Below are 21,588 nucleotides of genomic sequence, written 5' to 3'. Positions count from 1 at the left end.
GACACACACAACCACTTCCCCATTCACCCAAAGAGAGAGAGAGACAGAAACACTTCCCCATTGACCCAGCGAGAGAGACACAGAAACACTTTCCCATTCATCCAGAGAGAGAGACAGAAACACTTCCCCATTCACCCAGAGAGAGAGAGAGAGAGACAGAAACACTTCCCCATTGACCCAGAGAGAGAGACAGAAACACTTCCCCATTCATCCAGAGAGAGAGAGAGACAGGAACATTTCCCCATTCATCCAGAGAGAGTGAGACAGAAACACTTCCCCATTCACCCAGAGAGAGAGAGACAGAAACACTTCCCCATTCACCCAGAGAGAGTGAGACAGAAACACTTCGCCAATCACCCAGAGAGAGTGAGACAGAAACACTTTGCCAATCACCCAGAGAGAGAGAGAGACAGAAACACTTCCCCATTCACCCAGAGAGAGTGAGACAGAAACACTTCCCCATTCACCCAGAGAGAGAGAGACAGAACACTTCCCTACTCACCCAGAGAGAGAGAGAGAGACAGAAACACTTCCCCATTCACCCAGAGAGAAAGAGAGAGACAGAAACACTTCCTCATTCATCCAGAGAGACAGAAACAGAAACACTTCCCCATTCACCCAGAGAGAGAGAAAGAGACAGAAACACATCCCCATTCACCCAGAGAGAGACAGAAACACTTCCCCATTCACCCAGAGAGAGAGAGAGAGAGAGACAGAAACACTTTCCCATTCACCCAAAGAGAGAGAGAGACAGAAACACTTCCCCATTGACCCAGCGAGAGAGACACAGAAACACTTTCCCATTCATCCAGAGAGAGAGACAGAAACACTTCCCCATTCACCCAGAGAGAGAGAGAGAGACAGAAACACTTCCCCATTGACCCAGAGAGAGAGACAGAAACACTTCCCCATTCATCCAGAGAGAGAGAGAGACAGGAACATTTCCCCATTCATCCAGAGAGAGTGAGACAGAAACACTTCCCCATTCACCCAGAGAGAGAGAGACAGAAACACTTCCCCATTCACCCAGAGAGAGTGAGACAGAAACACTTCGCCAATCACCCAGAGAGAGTGAGACAGAAACACTTCGCCAATCACCCAGAGAGAGAGAGAGACAGAAACACTTCCCCATTCACCCAGAGAGAGTGAGACAGAAACACTTCCCCATTCACCCAGAGAGAGAGAGACAGAACACTTCCCTACTCACCCAGAGAGAGAGAGAGACAGAAACACTTCCCCATTCACCCAGAATGAAAGAGAGAGACAGAAACACTTCCTCATTCATCCAGAGAGACAGAAACAGAAACACTTCCCCATTCACCCAGAGAGATAGAAAGAGACAGAAACACTTCCCCATTCACCCAGAGAGAGACAGAAACACTTCCCCATTCACCCAGAGAGAGAGAGAGAGACAGAAACACTTTCCCATTCACGCATAGAGAGAGAGAGACAGAAACACTTCCCCATTCACCCAGAGAGAGTGAGACAGAAACACTTCCCCATTCACCCTGAGAGAGAGAGAGAGAGAGAGACAGAAACACTTCCACATTCACCCAGAGATAGAGAACGACAGAAACATTTCCACATTCACCCAGAGATACAGAGAGACAGAAACATTTTCCCATTCACACAGAGAGAGAAAGGCAGAAACACTTCCCCATTCATCCAGACAGAGAGGGAGAGAGAAACACTTCCCCATTCACCCAGAGATAGAGAGTCACAGAAACACTTCCCCATTCACCCAGAGAAAGACAGAAACACTTCCCCATTCACTGAGAGAGAGAGACACAACCACTTCCGCATTCACCCAGAGAGAGAGACAGAAACACTTCCCCATTCACCCAGAGAGACACACAACCACTTCCCCATTCACCCAAAGAGAGAGAGAGAGAGAGAAAAACACTTCCCCATTGACCCAGAGAGAGAGAGACAGAAACACCTCGTCATTCACCCAGAGAGAGAGAGACAGAAACACTTCCCCATTCACCTAGAGAGAGACAGAAACACTTCCCCATTCACCCAGAGAGAGACACAACCACTTCCCCATTCACTGAGAGAGAGAGAGACACACAAACACTTCCCCTTTCACCCAGAGAGAGAGACACACACAACCACTTCCCCATTCACCCAAAGAGAGAGAGAGACAGAAACACTTCCCCATTGACCCAGCGAGAGAGACACAGAAACACTTTCCCATTCATCCAGAGAGAGCGAGACAGAAACACTTCCCCATTCACCCAGAGAGAGAGAGAGAGACAGAAACACTTCCCCATTGACCCAGAGAGAGAGACAGAAACACTTCCCCATTCATCCAGAGAGAGAGAGAGACAGGAACATTTCCCCATTCATCCAGAGAGAGTGAGACAGAAACACTTCCCCATTCACCCAGAGAGAGAGAGACAGAAACACTTCCCCATTCACCCAGAGAGAGTGAGACAGAAACACTTCGCCAATCACCCAGAGAGAGTGAGACAGAAACACTTCGCCAATCACCCAGAGAGAGAGAGAGACAGAAACACTTCCCCATTCACCCAGAGAGAGTGAGACAGAAACACTTCCCCATTCACCCAGAGAGAGAGAGACAGAACACTTCCCTACTCACCCAGAGAGAGAGAGACAGAAACACTTCCCCATTCACCCAGAGAGAAAGAGAGAGACAGAAACACTTCCTCATTCATCCAGAGAGACAGAAACAGAAACACTTCCCCATTCACCCAGAGAGAGAGAAAGAGACAGAAACACTTCCCCATTCACCCAGAGAGAGACAGAAACACTTCCCCATTCACCCAGAGAGAGAGAGAGAGAGAGACAGAAACACTTTCCCATTCACGCATAGAGAGAGAGAGACAGAAACACTTCCCCATTCACCCAGAGAGAGTGAAACAGAAACACTTCCCCATTCACCCTGAGAGAGAGAGAGAGAGAGAGAGACAGAAACACTTCCACATTCACCCAGAGATAGAGAACGACAGAAACATTTCCACATTCACCCAGAGATACAGAGAGACAGAAACATTTCCCCATTCACACAGAGAGAGAAAGGCAGAAATACTTCCGCATTCATCCAGACAGAGAGGGAGAGAGAAACACTTCCCCATTCACCCAGAGATAGAGAGTCACAGAAACACTTCCCCATTCACCCAGAGAAAGACAGAAACACTTCCCCATTCACCCAGAGAGAGAAAGACAGAAACACTTCGCCATTCACCCAGAGAGAGAGACAGAAACACTTCCCCATTCACCCAGAGAGACACACAACCACTTCCCCATTCACCCAAAGAGAGAGAGAGAGAGAAAAACACTTCCCCATTGACCCAGAGAGAGACAGAAACACCTCGTCATTCACCCAGAGAGAGAGAGACAGAAACACTTCCCCATTCACCTAGAGAGAGACAGAAACACTTCCCCATTCACCCAGAGAGAGACACAACCACTTCCCCATTCACTGAGAGAGAGAGAGAGACACAAACACTTCCCCTTTCACCCAGAGAGAGAGACACACACAACCACTTCCCCATTCACTCAAAGAGAGAGAGAGACAGAAACACTTCCCCATTGACCCAGCGAGAGAGACACAGAAACACTTTCCCATTCATCCAGAGAGAGAGAGACAGAAACACTTCCCCATTCACGCAGAGAGAGAGAGAGAGACAGAAACACTTCCCCATTGACCCAGAGAGAGAGACAGAAACACTTCCCCATTCATCCAGAGAGAGAGAGAAACACTTCCCCATTCACCCAGAGGGAGAGAAAGAGACAGAAACACTTCCCATTCACCCAGAGAGAGACAGAAACACTTCCCCATTCACCCAGAGAGAGAGAAAGAGACAGAAACACTTCCCATTCACCCAGAGAGAGAGAGAGAGAGACAGAAACACTTCCCCATTCATCCAGAGAGAGAGAAAGAGACAGAAACACTTCCCATTCACCCAGAGAGAGAGAGAGAGTGAGACAGAAACACTTCCCCATTCACCCAGAGAGAGAGAAAGAGACAGAAACACTTCCCATTCACCCAGAGAGAGAGAGAGAGAGAGACAGAAACACTTCCCCATTCACCCAGAGAGAGTGAGAGACAGAAACATTTGCCCATTCACACAGAGAGAGAAAGGCAGAAATACTTCCGCATTCACCCAGAGATAGAGAGTCACAGAAACACTTCCCCATTCACCCAGAGAGAGAGAGACACAACCACTTCCTCATTCACCCAGAGAGGGAGAGAGAAAGACAGAAACACTTCCCCATTCACCCAGAGAGAGAGAAAGACAGAAACACTTCCCCATTCACCCAGAGAGAAAGGGACAGAAACACTTCCCCATTCACCCAGAGAGAGAGAGACAGAAACACTTCCCCATTCACCCAGAGAGAGTGAGACAGAAACACTTCGCCAATCACCCAGAGAGAGTGAGACAGAAACACTTCGCCAATCACCCAGAGAGAGAGAGAGACAGAAACACTTCCCCATTCACCCAGAGAGAGTGAGACAGAAACACTTCCCCATTCACCCAGAGAGAGAGAGACAGAACACTTCCCTACTCACCCAGAGAGAGAGAGAGACAGAAACACTTCCCCATTCACCCAGAGAGAGAGAGAGACAGAAACACATCCCCATTCACCCAGAGAGAGAGAGAGACAGAAACACTTCCCCATTCACCCATAGAGAGTGAAATAGAAACACTTCGCCATTCACCCATAGAGAGTGAGATAGAAACACTTCCCCATTCACCCAGAGAGAGACACAGCCACTTCCCCATTCACTGAGAGAGAGAGAGACACACAAACACTTCCCCATTCACCCAGAGAGAGACACACACAAACACTTCCCCATTCACCCAGAGAGAGAGAGACAGAAACACTTCCCCATTGACCCAGAGAGAGAGAGACAGAAACACTTCCTCATTCATCCAGAGAGACAGAGACAGAAGCACTTCCCCATTCACCCAGAGAGAGAGAAAGAGACAGAAACACTTCCCCATTCACCCAGAGAGAGAGAAAGAGACAGAAACACTTCCCCATTCACCCAGAGAGAGACAGAAACACTTCCCCATTCACCCAGAGAGTGAGAGAGAGAAAGAAACACTTCTGCATTCACACAGAGAGACAGTGAGACAGAAACACTTCCCCATTCACCCAGAGAGAGAGAGAGAGAGACAGAAACACTTCCACATTCACCCAGCGATAGAGAGAGACAGAAACACTTCCCCATTCACCCAGACAGAGAGAGAGACAGGAACATTTCCCCATTCATCCAGAGAGAGTGAGACAGAAACACTTCCCCATTCACCCAGAGAGAGAGACAGAAACACTTCCCCATTCACCCAGAGAGAGAGAGACAGAAACACTTCCCCATTCACCCAGAGAGCGAGAGAGACACAACCACTTCCCCATTCATCCAGAGAGACAGAGACAGAAACACTTCCCCATTCACCCAGAGAGAGTGAGACAGAAACACTTCCCCATTCACCCAGAGAGAGTGAGACAGAAACACTTCCCCATTCACCCAGAGAGAGAGAGAGAGAGAGAAAGAAACACTTCCACATTCACCCAGAGATAGAGAGAGACAGAGACACTTCCCCATTCACCCAGAGAGAGAGAGAGACAGAAACACTTCCCCATTCACCCAGAGAGGGAGAGAGAAACACTTCCCCATTCACCCAGAGAGAGAGAGAGAGAGAGAGACAGACAGAAACACTTCCCCATTCACCCAGAGAGAGAGAGACAGAAACCCTTCCCCATTCACCCAGAGAGAGAGAGAGAGGAACATTTCTCCATTCACCCAGAGAGAGTGAGACAGAAACACTTCCCCATTCACCCAGAGAGAGAGACAGAAACACTTCCCCATTCACCCAGAGAGAGTGAGACAGAAACACTTCCCCACTCACCCAGAGAGAGAGAGAGAGAGAGAAAGAAACACTTCCACATTCACCCAGAGATAGAGAGAGACAGAGACACTTCCCCATTCACCCAGAGAGAGAGAGAGACAGAAACACTTCCCCATTCACCCAGAGAGGGAGAGAGAAACACTTCCCCATTCACCCAGAGAGAGAGAGAGAGAGAGAGACAGACAGAAGCACTTCCCCATTCACCCAGAGAGAGAGAGACAGAAACCTTTCCCCATTCACCCAGAGAGAGAGAGAGAGGAACATTTCTCCATTCACCCAGAGAGAGTGAGACAGAAACACTTCCAATTCACCCAGAGAGGGAGAGAGAAACACTTCCCCATTCACGCAGAGAGAGAGCGAGACAGAAACACTTCCCCATTCACTCAGAAAGAGAGAGAGAGACACACAATCACTTCCCCATTCACCCAGAGAGAGACCCAGAAACACTTCTGCATTCACCCAGACAGAGTTAGAGAGAGAGAGAAACACTTCCCCATTCACCCAGAGAGAGACACAACCACTTCCCCATTCACCGAGAGAGAGAAAGAGAGACAGAAACACTTCCCCATTGACCCAGAGAGAGAGAGACAGTAACACTTCCCCATTTACCCAGAGAGAAAGAGACAGAAACACTTCCCCATTGACCCAGAGAGAGAGAAAGACAGAAACACTTCCCCATTCACACAGAGAGAGAGAGAGAGAATAATTTGTTTGCTTCTGGTGATCCTATCCATTCTCCCAATCGCAGTATCTGCTGCGTCCCAGTGTTTTGGATCCCCACAGATAGGTTTTATGGAAAGCTGGAATTTCCATGGTGGTGCTCATGTTGTTAGAAGTGAGGGTGGCATTCTCTTGGGTGCCCATCCTCTCCCTGACATCAAGTCCCTGAACTGGGACCTGATTGACTATGTGTCATAATTGGAGAGGTAACAGGGAGAGCAGGAACTGGACCTGAAATAACTGCACAAAGGCCAGTATCTCATCACCAAATCACTGTTTGTTTACATGTGGACTAGGCATGGGCTGTGACCAGCCAGCTCAAAGTGAGCCACTGGACTGAGGAGCCCGACTGAATCTCCTGTTTCTATCTGTCAGCCAGGACTCCCTCATTGACCCAGATTAACAGCCCCAATCAGGGAACTCATAGTCAATGTGATCCACCTGGCCAATCTCATTCCAATCACTACATCCCTGCCCAACTCAGTCCAGGGATGTTGGCCTGTTCTCTTTCTTGTAGCTTCCCTTGGGTCATTTTCATCCCCGATCTGGTTCCTCTGACTGACTCTGATACAGGCAGCATGTACTGGACCGTAGTCCATCTCTTGCATCTGGAAGATCTCGATCGAGTTTCGTCCTCTTCTTCCAGTGGTAACGATATCAAGGCTGCATGCATCTCGGACTTTGAGGTTTCTTTGACGCTGGACAGAGGAGTAGAACCCATGGTTTCTGACAGGCCTTCTGGCTATTCTGAGGGGCTGGGTATGTTTTGCTTTTGCCCCGTTTGCGTGGTTGAACATGTTTGTTCAGGACCGCCTACCCTACCCGAACTTTGTACAGCACAGGACCTGACCTCGCACTCATACCGGGCCATTCCTGTGGTTTCGACACCAGACTTCGTCCCCTGAGGTAAACTGTCTCTGTCACTTCGAGGAAGCATGTGACTGACATTGGTGTTCCTGCTGCCGTTTCACCCTCCCCCCCAGGTCTAGGAATATCGGGTTTAACCTGGTGGGGAGTCTCCTCCCCATTAGCAACTCTGCTGGAGCTCTCCTTGCGGTTGCATGAGGGATGATCCTATCATCGAACAGGAACCAGGACACTTTGGTATCGAGTGAAGCTGTAGGCTGTTTCTTTAAACCTGCCTTCAACGTTAGGACTGCTCTTTCCGCCAGACTGTTGGATGACAGGTGGTATGGAGCTATCCTTATGTGCTAAATGCCACTTGACTTTAGCAAATACGCAGATTCCCTGCTGGTCAATGACATCTCATTGTCTGTGACCAATCCTGCCAGGAGTCCGTGTATTGTGAACGATGCTAGCAGCTTTTCATTCGTCTCCTCGAGGTTGACGGATGAACTCCATGCACGTCCGATCACTTTGAATGGTCATCCACAATGGCCAAGAACATTGAACCCATGAAATGACCAGCATAGTCGATGTGTAACTGAGCACAGGATTTATCTGGCCATCCCCACAAATGTGGGTGAGCTGCTGTTATCGTTGGCACTCTGGGCCTTGCCCCACCAATGCGGCTATGTCTGCATCCAATCCTGGCGACCAGACATAACATTTTGCCAACATCTTTATTCTGGACACCCCTGGTGAGGCTCAGCCAGTATCTGGTGGTGAAATTTACTTCGGACAATCGCTCTGGCTCCTCCATTGTAATGTTGTGATCTGGTCTCTCTGGGTCCAGAAAAGCTTCAGTTCTGGTTGTTTTGGCCCTTCTGTTTCCCCCATCAGCACCAGCTGTTTTAGTTTTGCCAGGACTGGATCTTTTTGTGTCCACAGTCTGATATTGTCAGCGGTGACAAGAAGGGTGTCCAGAAAGTTTAAAACCAGAATGGATTCTTCTGGGTATTAATTGTAACATAGTTCTGGGAATCCTCATCTAACTGTAATTGCAGGTAGGCGTGGCTCATGTTCAGCTTCACACTGCCAGTGTTATGTATAAATCCTCTGTGCGAGGGAGTGGGTATTTATCCAGCTGCAAGAAATGCTTTACCATTTTAAAATCCTCACAAAGACAAACTGACCTGTCTGGCTTCACAATCGGTATGGCTGGCGCTGCCCATCCCACAAACTGCATTGCTTTGATGCTTTTCAGCCTCCTGATCTCTGCCTGTAGAGTCATAGAGTCATACAGCATGGGAACAGACCCTTCAATCCAACCAGTCCATGCCAACCATAATCCCAAACTAAACGAGTCCCACCAGCCTGTGTTCAGCCCATATCCCTCCAATAATTTCTTATTCATGTACTTATCACAATGTCTTTGAAACATTGTAACTGTACCCACATTCACCATTTCTTCTGGACGTTCATTTCAAACATGAACAATGCTTTGTTTAAAAAAATTGCCCCCATGGAATCTCACCTTAAAAATGTTCCTGCCAGGCAAATGGCACTGGGTGGCTTTGCAAAATTGCGGAATTCCTGGTCAACATGTAAAGTGGCCTTGGCGCCTCTGATAGTCCCTAGACCTTCCTGAAAAGCCTTCGGATATTTAATTAGTTGTTCACTCAGGCAGCCATTTTCTATTTGGAAAATGTTGAGCCAATCACGGTGAATCAGTTTCACCCACCAAGCTTGGGCCTGAGCCTTTTACTACACTCAGTGGGAACTGAACCAACTGCTTCTCATAAGAGACTGGAACAGAAACTGTACCGTTAATGTGTAAAGGTTCCCCGGTATAGGTTCTCAGTCTGGCTGAGGTCATGCACAAACTTAGTGGTTGGGGTTCAGAGCAACGTTTGTTAAAGACTGGTTCCACAATCCCTGATACAGCCGTGCCGGTATCAACCTCCATTAGAACTGGGTGACCATTTAACCAGACATTTATTTTGATTGTTTAGCAACATCCAAATCAGAACCAATGTAGCTGTTCCAAGCCAGATGTAGGTGGGCTTTCCAAGGTGTGCACTCTCCTGGATACCGGCCTCTGAGTTCTCTTACTCAATTCAGGCTCCGTAGGATTCCTTTGCTGTCTCAAGCCTGGATACCAGCAATAACTACAATGGCTTGCCGGCCCAGATCCTGAAGAACTTTTTAGCCACTTGGCCAAGGCTCAGCTTTGCTGTGGGCTGGCCTAGTGGCCCTCTGCTCAGGATATGCCCAGCATGAGGCTCTGCAATCCAGAGACAGGTTTCCCCTGGTTCTCGAACTACCGATGGTGTCTCAGAATTAGAGAAGGTTTGGGGTTGTAAGATTGCTGAACCAAATCCATCAATTGTTGAAACGTTTTAGTATCTGGTGCCTCAGGGAAAGTTAAGCTCCTATTAACAGAAGAAGCTGCGGGTCCACAAGCTGTCAGAAGAATTACTCATTTCTTTTCATCTGCCCCAAAGTCATTTGCCCGGAAAAAATAACACATTCTTTCCACATACTGTGCCCAGTCTTCAACGGCAAGATCAAATGAGTCAAGCTTCCCAAATAACGACATGATGCCATAAATGCTTACCCCAACTCAAAGACGACTGTTGTGAGCAAATTCTCTTCCAGCATGTGCTGTTTTCTCTTGTCGCCATGAAATAATTGCACAGACGCTGGTATCCCATCATTAAGTCACCGTTTGTTTACATGTGCACTGTATATGAACTGTCACCAGCCAGCTCCAAGCCAGTTCCTCGAGTGAGGAGCCCTTCTGAGCCTCCTGTTTATTTATTTTTTCCTGTTTATAATATTTTATTAAACAAATTACAAAACAATTTACAAAAAACAGTTAACATTTACGGCCGTATACAACAGCAATTTTACAAGGGAGAGGAGCAGCAAAGCCAGGCCCCAAACCCGACCGTTCAGCCAGCTTCCAGGGAATTGAGGACAAACCTCAAATCCCAGTTTCAAATATAAAAAGACAGCAACAATGACCTTTATACATAAGACAATCCAGTTACATAAAAAACAGTGCATACAATACAGACCCAGCAAGCCCCCGCCCCTCCCACCTTCCGGCCACTCTAAGGCAGCCTGCCCCTATGCACCTTCCGGCTCTCGGTCCACCCCATGCCCCTTCCAGTTCTCGGTCCGCCCTGACACACCTTCCAGCCACCTCTAGGACAGCCCGTCCCCTTTCCCAGGGACGACAGCGTGCAGGGTAACCCACAAGCCTTCCGGATCTCAGCCCGCCCCTACACACCTTCTGGCTCTCGGCTGCTCCGACACCTTTCGACCACCTCTAGGACAGCCCGTCCCGATTACCCCTTCTCGGGACAACAGTGTTCAGAACGGCCTACCCACCATCTGGCTCTCGGGGCGACTGGCATCAGGGTGGCCTACCCACCCTCTGGCTTTCAGGACAGCCTACCAACCTTCAGGTTCACAGGATGGCCTACCCACCCTCCAGCTAGCCTTCTGTTTATTTTTTTTTCTCTTTTTTTTTCAAATTTAACCCCCACACTACCACCTAAGTGCGGTAGTGCTTATTTTATCCCCAGCACCCATGGTGTGTGTGTGCAGGTGTGAGACACAGTGAAAGACACAAAGTGCACCAATCTTTATTCAATTTCCACCACCAGGAAGATAGGAAAACACCCGGGTGGCCAGTGACAAACACTGCCCTTAGCCTTCTGTTTATTTTTTTTTTTATTTTATTAAACAAATTACAAAACAGTTTACAAAAAACATTAACAGCTGTACACAAAAGACAGCAGTTTTACAAGGGAGAGGAGCAGCAAAGCTAGGCCCCAAACCCTACCGTTCAACCATTTTACAGGGAGAGGAGGACAAACCTCAAATCCCCCTTCTGTTTATATTATTTTATTAAACAAATTACTAACCAGTTTACAAAAAACATTGACAGCTGTACACAAAAGACAGCAATTTTACAAGGGAGAGGAGCAGCAAAGCTAGGCCCCGAACCCTACCGTTCAACCATTTTACAGGGAGAGGAGGACAAACCTCAAATCCCCCTTCTGTTTATAGCTGTCAGCCAGGGCTCCCTGATTGGCCCAGGTTCACAGCCCCAATCAGGGATCTTATAGTCAATCAGATCCACCTAGCCATGGTTCCAATCACTACAGGACAATGAGTATTTCCCCCTTCACCCAGGAGGAACTCAATGGGGAAATCTGTGCATGTTTTTGTTTCAATGAACAGTTCAATCAATAACGATTCACGGATTTTCACGCAAGTGGCAATTTTCTTCCCCCACTCCCCTGCTGATGTTGTTGTAACTGGTTGGCCCTGTTCTTGTCCCCTCCTGAAGTCCACACATGAGCACTGTCCAGTGGGTAGTAAACCGTTATGGGAATCCTGTCCACTGCCACCAAGTCCAATGATCAGATTGCTGCCCTTTGGCCTGGATGATATCAGATCAGCCCAGTCTGAACTGGAAATGCTGAAATTGTGTTTTTCTCTTTCATTAGGGAGATGGACACTAGCGGTGAGTCCCCTAAAGATGAATGGGAGCCTCTTCACCCGATCTCCATTAAACCTCGCTGTTGAAAACACTTGGAAAAATGGTGGAATTTGTATGTTCGCGAGAGATAAATGTTGGTGTGTCAACAATCACTTATTCGCTGGAACAGAATATCTGAAGAGCAAAGCCAAGATTTGGATGTGATTTTATAACAGGGCGACCTGTGCCCGTTGATTGGTTCAATGTTGAATATGTATCAGTCATCTGGGGGGGATACACAAAGGGGTTTCTGATGGATGTGATTTCTGGGATGATACCTTTACTGGATACATACGTTGGAAAGTTGTATTCTTGTGGAGAAGACCACACACAGCTGAGAATCTCCCAACATGTTCGATTTCTGAATTGCATCAGCAGGAGACACCTTTCATCATGTAGACCTCGGATGGCTACAGCGTCAGAGGGAGATGACCCAAACAGCAAGCTTCTACATTTAGGTAGGAATAGATTTCTTTTATAATACAAGAGGCTGACCAGTGTGTACAAGTGTGAACGTATGAGGGCTCTTAACTAGGTGTCCCTGATGTGTATTTCAAACAGCTGTCACCCTGGGCCTCAAACCCTGAATGCTGATAATCTGGTTAACCCTTGAGCTCCAGGAGATTTCTATTTAGTTGTCGACCAGAAATACAACTGGACTCCCAACATAATCACAGTGTCTGCAAGAGCAGGTCAGAGACTAGGGATCCTGCATTGAGGAACTCACCTCCTGACTCCCCAAAACCTGTCCACCATTTACAAGGCGCTTCACTGTCACAGGGTCAAAATCCTGGAATTTCCACACTGCACCCCAACCCCCAACAGGACACTGTGGGTCAACCCACAGTAGGTGGACTGCACAGTTCAGGAAGGCAGCTCACCCCCCCCCCACCTTCTCAAGGGGGCAACTATGGACAGGGCAATAAACGCTGGGCCCAGCCAGTGACACCCATGTCCCATAAGTGAATAAGAATAAAGAGTCTCCAACCCGGGTGATGATCATTACTTCTTCCTTCTAGGGAATACATCACGTTCATTAATTTGAAACTAATTACAAACTATGTAACAGGGGAGTGGATAGGTGAGTGCCTGATCTTTACATGATCAGTGGAAACACAAGACAATTGTCAGGTTCAAGGAATACACAGCCACTCAGAGAGAATAAAGGTCTGATTTGGAGAATTCTCCTATACGTAAACATGGGAGGATTTTGAGTTTTCGGTCTGATTTGGATGGGTGTAAGAGTTAAGGACAGGAAGAGCCACTTTCAAAGGGCCTGTAACATCCCTGAACCTGATACAGTCACTGCAGGAAATCCATTGGACATGCCACTTGAGCTTCCGGGTTCATGGACTGAATTGTTAACTGTGTTTTTCAGAACGTGTCTTTTCAATGTCTGCTCAGGAACTGTGCCTGATTGCTCTCCAGTGACCCCTGGTGGAAAGCTTATGCATCTATGAATATAATGCTGCTCAATTTGCATAATTTACAGTTTCACATCCTTTAGGCTTATTGTCATTCACACTTAAATGATGGCAATTAGTGTGAGGTAGTGAGAGAGGGGATGCCAGAATCTGTGGAGTTGTATTGTGGCTAAACTTAGGTGTCAAAAACTTCAATTACAATTTAAGCTCCAATCCCAATATTAGCTTGTGCAGTAACTGAGGAAACTTTACTAAAACTGTAAATAATACCCGTTAACGCTGGGCTGTGACTTTAGGGATGGATTATAACTCTCGCTTTTTGGTTTAGCTTATAAAATGGGTCAACATTCAGTCTCTGGTCTCTCCAAAACCTCATAGTTCTTCTGCTTCCACTTGGACAGCAGGATTACTTCACGTTCAAACTAGATGTGCACTTTGGTCACTGAAAGTGGCTGCTCATAAGCAACTGAACTCTTTCTGAGCCGCAGCATGATCTATTACATTATTACATGCTGATTGGCCTAGGGTAGGTGAGCCTTGTTGTAAAGCAGCATAAGATCAATCTCTAATGGGCTTTTACGGTTGAGGGATATTGACTGATGGCACCTCTCGTTATATCCTTACTACTTCCTTAAAGTGGCAATTATCCATAAGCCTATCTTCTTGATTAAAGTTTGCTCCTGTTATTGAATTACTTTTTCCTAAGATAAGACAATAGTTTGGATTGTTCTTTCCCTGTTGTTTTTGAGGAAGCCTATGCAGTCAGGACCCAATAACTGATATTCAGGTCTCAGTTGTCATGAAATCAAACACTTGTTCATTACTGATCATTTGCTGCTCTTGGAGCTATTTGGTAATTTACTTTTCTCTGTGTGGTTTTTGAATGTCTGGAAAGAGTCTTATTACCCCTTTTTTGAAGACAAAAGATATAGTGTAAAGGTTGCTTACAACTTTAAAGCTATAAAAATCTAATACAGCAACTTTTTACACAGATTATGTAAAAAAGACTGAAGTAATGAAATATTGTTCCAGCCTTGAGTGACTGTCTGTGTGGAGTTTGCACATTCTCCCCGTGTCCACATGGGTTTCCTCCGGGTGCTCCAGTTTCCTCCCACAGTCCAAAGATGTACAGGTTAAGTGAATTGGCCATGCTAAATTGCCCATAGTGTTCAGGGATGTGCAGATTAGGTGCATTAGTCTGGGGTAAATGTAGGGTAATAGGGTAGGGGAATGGGTCTAGGTGTGTTGCTCTTCGGAGGGTCAATGTGGACTTGTTGGGCCAAATGGCCTGTTTCCACACTGTAAGGATTCGATGGTGCTATGTAGTCTGGAGGGTTATACCATTACAAACTTTACAAAGTTCACTGTAATACAAAAGCCCTGGCTTTTGCCCGAAACATCGGTGTTTCCTGCGCCTTGGATGCTGCCTGACCTGCTGTGCTGTTCCAGCACCACTCTCATCTCGACTGCATAAGAGTGCTAGTGATTGCTTTCCAATCATGCTCTGTGAGAGAAAGTTGTCTACAGTTGTCCAACAATAGACAGAAGAGCCAGTTTCAGTTACCAAACTTGTATAGCACTGTGTCATATCACTTCATTTTGTCAATCAATCTGATGCACCCATCTGAATTCTAGAGTCCTCTCCACGCAGTGTGCCCTTTGCCTGACAGCCTGAGCACCAATGAAACAAATCCATCAAAGCCACGTTAGAGCAATTGTAAAGGAAAAATTGGCTCTCACAAGAGCAGAGTACTCAGGTCTATTTGCCAAGTTTGCATTGAATTCGGGGTAAATTGCAAGGTGGGGTCCTTGAGGCAAAGTTCAAAACTCAGGAGCATATTGCAGTCAGTGTTGAAGTGGGGAGTCCATCGTGTCAAAGAGGAATTGATCAGGACTTTATTGAAAGTAATTTGTTATTCCATAAATTCAGTGATAGATGACATGAGCTAGCTATTTCAAGTATTTTAAACTGAAAAGCTTCCCAGGAAATTAATTGCAAATTCTATTACATTCAAAAAGAGTCCATATCCTAAAAATGAGAAAGAAACAATTTCATTTCCCCTGCTGATGTTGTTGTAACTGGTTGGCCCTGTTCTTGTCCCCTCCTGAAGTCCACACATGAGCACTGTCCAGTGGGTAGTAAACCGTTATGGGAATCCTGTCCACTGCCACCAAGTCCAATGAACAGATTGCTGCCCCTTGGCCTGGCTGATATCAGATCAACCCAGTCTGAACTGGAAATGCTGAAATTGTGTTTTTTTCTTTTTGTCAGGAAGTGGACACGAGCAGTGGGACATGAACTGCTCAAACAGCCTCGTCAGTTCCCCCGAAGAGGAAAGGGAACCTCTTCACCTAATCTCCATTAAACCTCGATTCTGCAATCACTTGGAAACTGATGGATGTCGTTCTTCACGGGAGATAAATACTGGTGTGTCAGCAATCATTTATTTGCTGGAACAGGATATCCGAAGAGCAAAGCCAAGATTGGGATGTGGTTTTGTAACAGGGCGACCTGTGCCTATTGATTGGTTCAATGTTGAATATGTATCAGTCATCTGGGGGGATACACAAAGGGGTTTCTGATGGATGTGATTTCTGGGATGATACCTTTACTGGATACATACGTTGGAAAGTTGTATTCTTGTGGAGAAGACCACAACACAGCTGAGAATCTCCCAACACGTTCGATCTCCGAAAGCATCAGCAGGAGACACCTTTCATCATGTAGACCTCGGGTGGATACAGTGCTGGTACTGCAGAGCAAGGAGGTTCAATCAACACACTTCAAGATCACAAAGGATTCTGTTTCTCCTTGATATGTAAAGGCACCTTCTGGTCATAAAGCAGTAAGGTAGTAAGTGGTAAGAAGTGGGATTTTGTGAGAGTCAGGATGCGGTGTTTGAGACAGTCCTGACACTGAGCATCAAATCCAACACAGTTTGGAAATTAAATTAGTTCACCCTCTGGTAACATTGCTCTCCCTTTATTCTTGCTCGTTGATGTGCAATGATATAAAATTATTCTTAATGGGTCACACTACCATCTAATCAGCTGATGGTGTTTTTAATATATCATTATTCCGTGTGGTTCAGGGACTATATTTAGATTCACCAGGATGACATTGTGCCTCACATAACCAGTTGGTCTCGACAAAACAGTGACATTTTTCTCTGCCCTGCTCCCCTGCTGATGTTGTTGTAACTAAGACACGGACCTTCTCAGGCAGCTGGCCCTGTTCTTGTCCCCTCCTGAAGTCCACACATGAGCACTGTCCAGTGGGTAGTAAACCGTTATGGGAATCCTGTCCACTGCCACCAAGTCCAATGATCAGATTGCTGCCCCTTGGCCTGGCTGATATCAGATCAACCCAGTCTGAACTGGAAATGCTGAAATTGTGTTTTTTCTCTTTCTGTAGGGAAATGGATACCAGCAGTGGGACATGAACTGCTCAAACAGCATCATCAGTTCCCCCAAAGAGGAAAGGGAACCTCTTCACCCGATCTCCGTTAAATCTCGATTCTGCAATCATTTGAAAAATGGTGAGGATTACTTCTGACAAAAAGTCACAGACCTGAAATATAAACTCTGTTTCTATCTCTCCACAGATGCTCCTGGCCTGTGAAATGCTTCTAGCAAGTTCTCTCTTCATGAAACATCTTTTCTTTGTTCATGGGAAATAAATACTGGTGTGTCAACAATCATTTGTTTGCTGGAACAGGATATCCGAAGAGCAAAGCCAAGATTGGGATGTGGTTTTGTAACAGGGTGATCTGTACCCATTGATTGGTTCAATGTTGAATATGTATCAGTCATCTGGGGGGATACACAAAGGGGTTTCTGATGGATGTGATTTCTGGGATGATACCTTTACTGGATACATACGTTGGAAAGTTGTATTCTTGTGGAGAAGACCATGCACAGCTGAGAATCTCCCAACACGTTCAATCTCCGAATTGTAACAAGCATCAGCAGGAGACACCTTTCATCATGTAGACCTCGGATGGATACAGTGTCAGAGGGAGATGACCCAAACAGCAAGCTTCTACATTGAGGTAGGAATAGATTTCTTTTTAAAACAAGAGGCTGACCAGTGTGTACAAGTGTGATTGTATGAGGGCTCTTAACGAGGTGTTCCTGATGTGTATTTCAGACAGCTATCACCCTGGGCCTCAAACCCAGCTCAGCCTACGTGGCTGAGACTCAGCCAGCTCACTCTCCGGTGACATCAGTTTCCTTTCATACTTTCGCACATTTTACACCCAGTGATATAAAGACATTCTTGATCAACAGTACTGCTGTCTGATTGTGAACTTTTTTATCGATGTACCTGAATTTTGCGTGGCAGTGAGTGTTTCCTTTATCATACAACCCATGTCATCCTTGCGGTTTATGGCCAAAGATCAGTCAGTGGAATGAGAGGTCGGAAGGGATTTTGCCACACAACCTTTAATTTCATTGATCTATAACTGTATATTAAAAAGGACGTCTGAGAGACTGACATTATCATTTGTTGGGAGACAGGTCAATTTGGCCAGCTTTTCCTTGAGTATGTTTCAGTGCAGACTTTTCACTATATGTATGAGGGGGCCAGGCACTATAAACACCGCACTTGTGGGTGTCCACCTACCGAGAGACATGATCCACCTCATGATGAATAAGAGTGGTTCAAAATTGCTAATACTTAACATGAGTGACTGCAGACAGGAAGATGTGATTGATTATCCACAACCACTTGTTATCTGCAACGAGAGAAAGTTGAGCGATCCACATCCATCGCCTTGTGCATTGTCTCAATTCTCCAACACAGCCTCCTGCTAAAGCAAAGTACTGTGGACACTGGAAATTTGAAACAAAGACAGAAAATACTGAAGTAACTCGGCAGGTCTGGCAGCATCCGTGCAGAAAGAGTCTATGTAGAAATCAGCCTGGGAAAAGTTAGAGATGCAATAAGGCTTAAACAAGCACAGATGCAGGTGTGGTGTAGAGGGCAGGAGTAAGTTACTGGGAAGGTCTGTGAAAAGGTAGAAAGCAGGAGAGATTAAATGACAAAAAGGATGATGGTGCAAGGCAAACGTGGATGGTCATGGAAATGTCCTTAATTTCTTAAATGCTACAACACTTTAAAAAGTGCTTCATTAACTGGAAAGCACTTTGGGACAGCTGAAGGTTTTAGAAATGCAAGTTCATTCTTTCTGGTAACATGAGGCAACTGCTCTCCATTTCATTAATGCTGTGAGTTGTTCTCCTGTCCAGTTGTATCACATGTGTGAGCCCTGGCTAGCTTGTTTCTGAGTAAGAGATCATGGACTCAAGACCAGATCCTGCACATATTCTGTTTCTTTCTTCTGCGCAGTACTGAGAGACTATTGCATTGTCAGAACTGCCACTTTCAAATGCGATGTTAAACAAAACTCTGCAATGTAAAAGAGCCCATGGTACTATTTGTAGAAGGGAGCTTTCCTGGAATCCTGGCTTGCGTTCCCCCCTTGACTACTACCATCAAAGCAGTATCTAAATTGGTTTTGTGGGATCATGCTGTGTACAGGTTTAGTAATTATCACAGAGCTGGAAAGATTGAAATTGTGTTTTTTTCTCTTTCTGTAGGGAGATGGATACCAGCAGTGGGACATGAACTGCTCAAACAGCCTCATCAGTTCCCCCAAAGTGGAAAGGGAACCTCTTCACCTGATCTCCATTAAACCTCGATTCTGCAATCACTTGGAAAACTGGTGAGGATTACTTCTGACAGAACGTCACAGACCTGAAATATAAACTCTGTTTTTCTCTCTCTCCGCAGATGCTGCCTGGCCTGTGGAATGATTCCAGTACATTCTCTCTTCATGAAACGTCATTTCTTTGTCATGAATGTGTCGACGGTCAGTTACTTGCTGGAACAGGATATCCGAAGAGCAAAGCCAAGATTGGGATGTGGTTTTGTAACAGGGCGACCTGTGCCTGTTGATTGGTTCAATGTTGAATATGTATCAGTCATCTGGGGGGATACACAAAGGGGTTTCTGATGGATGTGATTTCTGGGATGATACCTTTACTGGATACATACGTTGGAAAGTTGTATTCTTGTGGAGAAGACCACAACACAGCTGAGAATCTCCCAACACGTTCGATCTCTGAATTGTAACAAGCATCAGCAGGAGACACCTTTCATCATGTAGACCTCGGGTGGATACAGTGCTGGTACCGTAGAGCAAGGAGGTTCAATCAACACACTTCAAGATCACAAAGGATTCTGTTTCTCCTTGATATGTAAAAGCACCTTTGGTCATAAAGCAGAAAGGTGGTAAGTGGTAAGAAGTGGGATTTTGTGAAGGCTTCAGAATCTCCCTGTTGACGGGCTGACACTGACTGGGTCTCCCACTCAGCCCAATGTAGAGTCTGGGGGTTTGGCTCGGTCACCCTTGGGTTACAGCATAGCCTTATACAGGTCGTGGTTTGTGAGTTCTGCATCTGCCGAATCTCACTGCGATTTTCAGTGTCATCATGCATGTGCTCCATAAGGTTACTGTTAATTCAATGGCCCTGAGGTTTGGATGTATAAAACATATGGGTGGAGCAAATATAAATATCCCACCTAGAGATTCACATAGAGAGAGAAATAAAGAAAACGCTACCTCATTCACTGAGAGGGTAACAGAAAGATGAAATAAAACACTTCCCTATTCACCCAGTGCAATGAACACAGTACAGGAAGACACATATTTACAGGCAGTTAGAGCAAAAGAGGATACTCGATGATCAAAGAGGTACGATACATCATAAAGAACATCATCTCTGGGCAGGCTGCTGATGTGCCCTCATGCCTTCCAGCAAATAGGCCACAATTATTAACTTCAAACCTGATGGCACCAACAAGTGAATGGCAGACAGGTCAATGCCTGTGCGTAACCAAAGCATAACATAACAACAAGAGGGAAAGAGAGGGAAAACCTGGAGTAGCAGAGTTTTAATATTTCATTCCAAATGGTTGAATGACTCAAATTCTGACTGGTCAGATTTCACAGCAGCAAATGTTAAAGTTTCACACTGACTGTCTTAGCCAAAAATGTGCCTTTGAATGAGGAGTAGATTTCTAATTTGCAAAGATGTCATTTTTCTTACAGGACACAGAGTGGTGTATGGTGCAGAATGACCACACGGGCTGTACATGGAGCACTGGAGGTATACAGTCATACAAGACACTGGAGCGGAGCATTGCCTAAGCACTGCTGGGCCTGAATGATCGAAGGCAATGGTATTGAGTACGCAGCCCACTCATTGTCCATCTCTGACTCACCAGCTCGCACTATGAACCTCCCTTGCTTGCCTCCTTCCCCTCACCAACCCTCTCTCAAGCTCTCTCTTTGGCTTCAGGAAAGGAAGGGATAAGTGAGACGGAGATCAGAGGGCAGCAGTGAGCACGAGAGCGAGGCAGTGAGTGAGAGGGTCTGAGCAGAGATGGATGTGACTGAACCTTGTGCAGGCTAAGAAGTCTTGGCTCTGGGCTAGACAGGTGGCAAGGACCCTATATTGCCTCTATTTGAAAAGGCTCACCACACTTTATGCTCTTCAGGCACCCAACAGGCCAGCCCCACCAGTAACAGAATGAGACTTATGACTGAGTCACTGTGTGAGAGTCAGCGTGCAGGACTCAGTCACAAGCATAAGAGATTCAGCGAGCAGGAGAAGAGCGCTGAGTGAAAGTGAGCCAGACAGAGGCATCAAGAGGGGGCAAGTGCGCTTTATCCTGGGTGGTGTTAAGTTGTTGGAGCTGCCCCCATCCAGGCAAGTGGGGAATATTCCATCACACTCCTGACTTGTGCCTTGTGAATGGTGGACAGGCTTTGTGGAGTCAGGAGGGAAGTTACTCACCACAGTATTCCCAACCTCTGACCCTGCTCTTGCAGCTACAGTTATTGATTAATGGTGATGCACATTAAGGGGTGAGATATGGTGAACAGGGAGGGGCTGGCAAATAGGGAATGGGCGGGATGAGGGGAATGCTGTGACTAGAGAGAGTGCATTGAGCAGGGAACAGGAGAGATGGTGAGCGAGGAGAGGATGTGAGATGCTGGGTGGGTAGAGAGGGGATGGTGAGTGTGGAGGCCTCAGGGGGTGGAAAGCAAGTGGGATGTGTTAGTAAGTGGGTAACACTTAGTTAGTTATGAAATAG

At 46.3% G+C, this 21,588-nt stretch overlaps 1 long non-coding RNA gene across 2 annotated transcripts in view; it reads left to right on the top strand.

Moving 5' to 3' along the window:
* LOC122543304 (uncharacterized) overlaps window positions 1-21,588 on the top strand; it is an 89,347-nt gene that overhangs the window by 66,248 nt on the left and 1,511 nt on the right. The window contains exons 2-5 of one of the 2 annotated variants that reach the window (XR_006309992.2): window positions 11,966-12,455; window positions 15,694-17,473; window positions 19,026-19,719; window positions 20,540-20,677. This is a non-coding gene — a long non-coding RNA (uncharacterized LOC122543304). Of the gene's footprint in view, window positions 1-11,965; window positions 12,456-15,693; window positions 17,474-19,025; window positions 19,720-20,539; window positions 21,320-21,588 lie in introns of those variants that run through there. The other variant, XR_006309991.2, reaches the window with a different exon arrangement.

Source organism: Chiloscyllium plagiosum, unplaced genomic scaffold (genome assembly GCF_037043375.1).
Source record: "Chiloscyllium plagiosum isolate Xiang-an unplaced genomic scaffold, Cpla_swu_hap1 HiC_scaffold_53X, whole genome shotgun sequence".
Classification (NCBI taxonomy): domain Eukaryota; kingdom Metazoa; phylum Chordata; class Chondrichthyes; order Orectolobiformes; family Hemiscylliidae; genus Chiloscyllium; species Chiloscyllium plagiosum.
The sequence above is the reverse complement of the archived record's forward strand: the minus strand, read 5'-3'. Positions and strand labels throughout refer to the sequence as shown.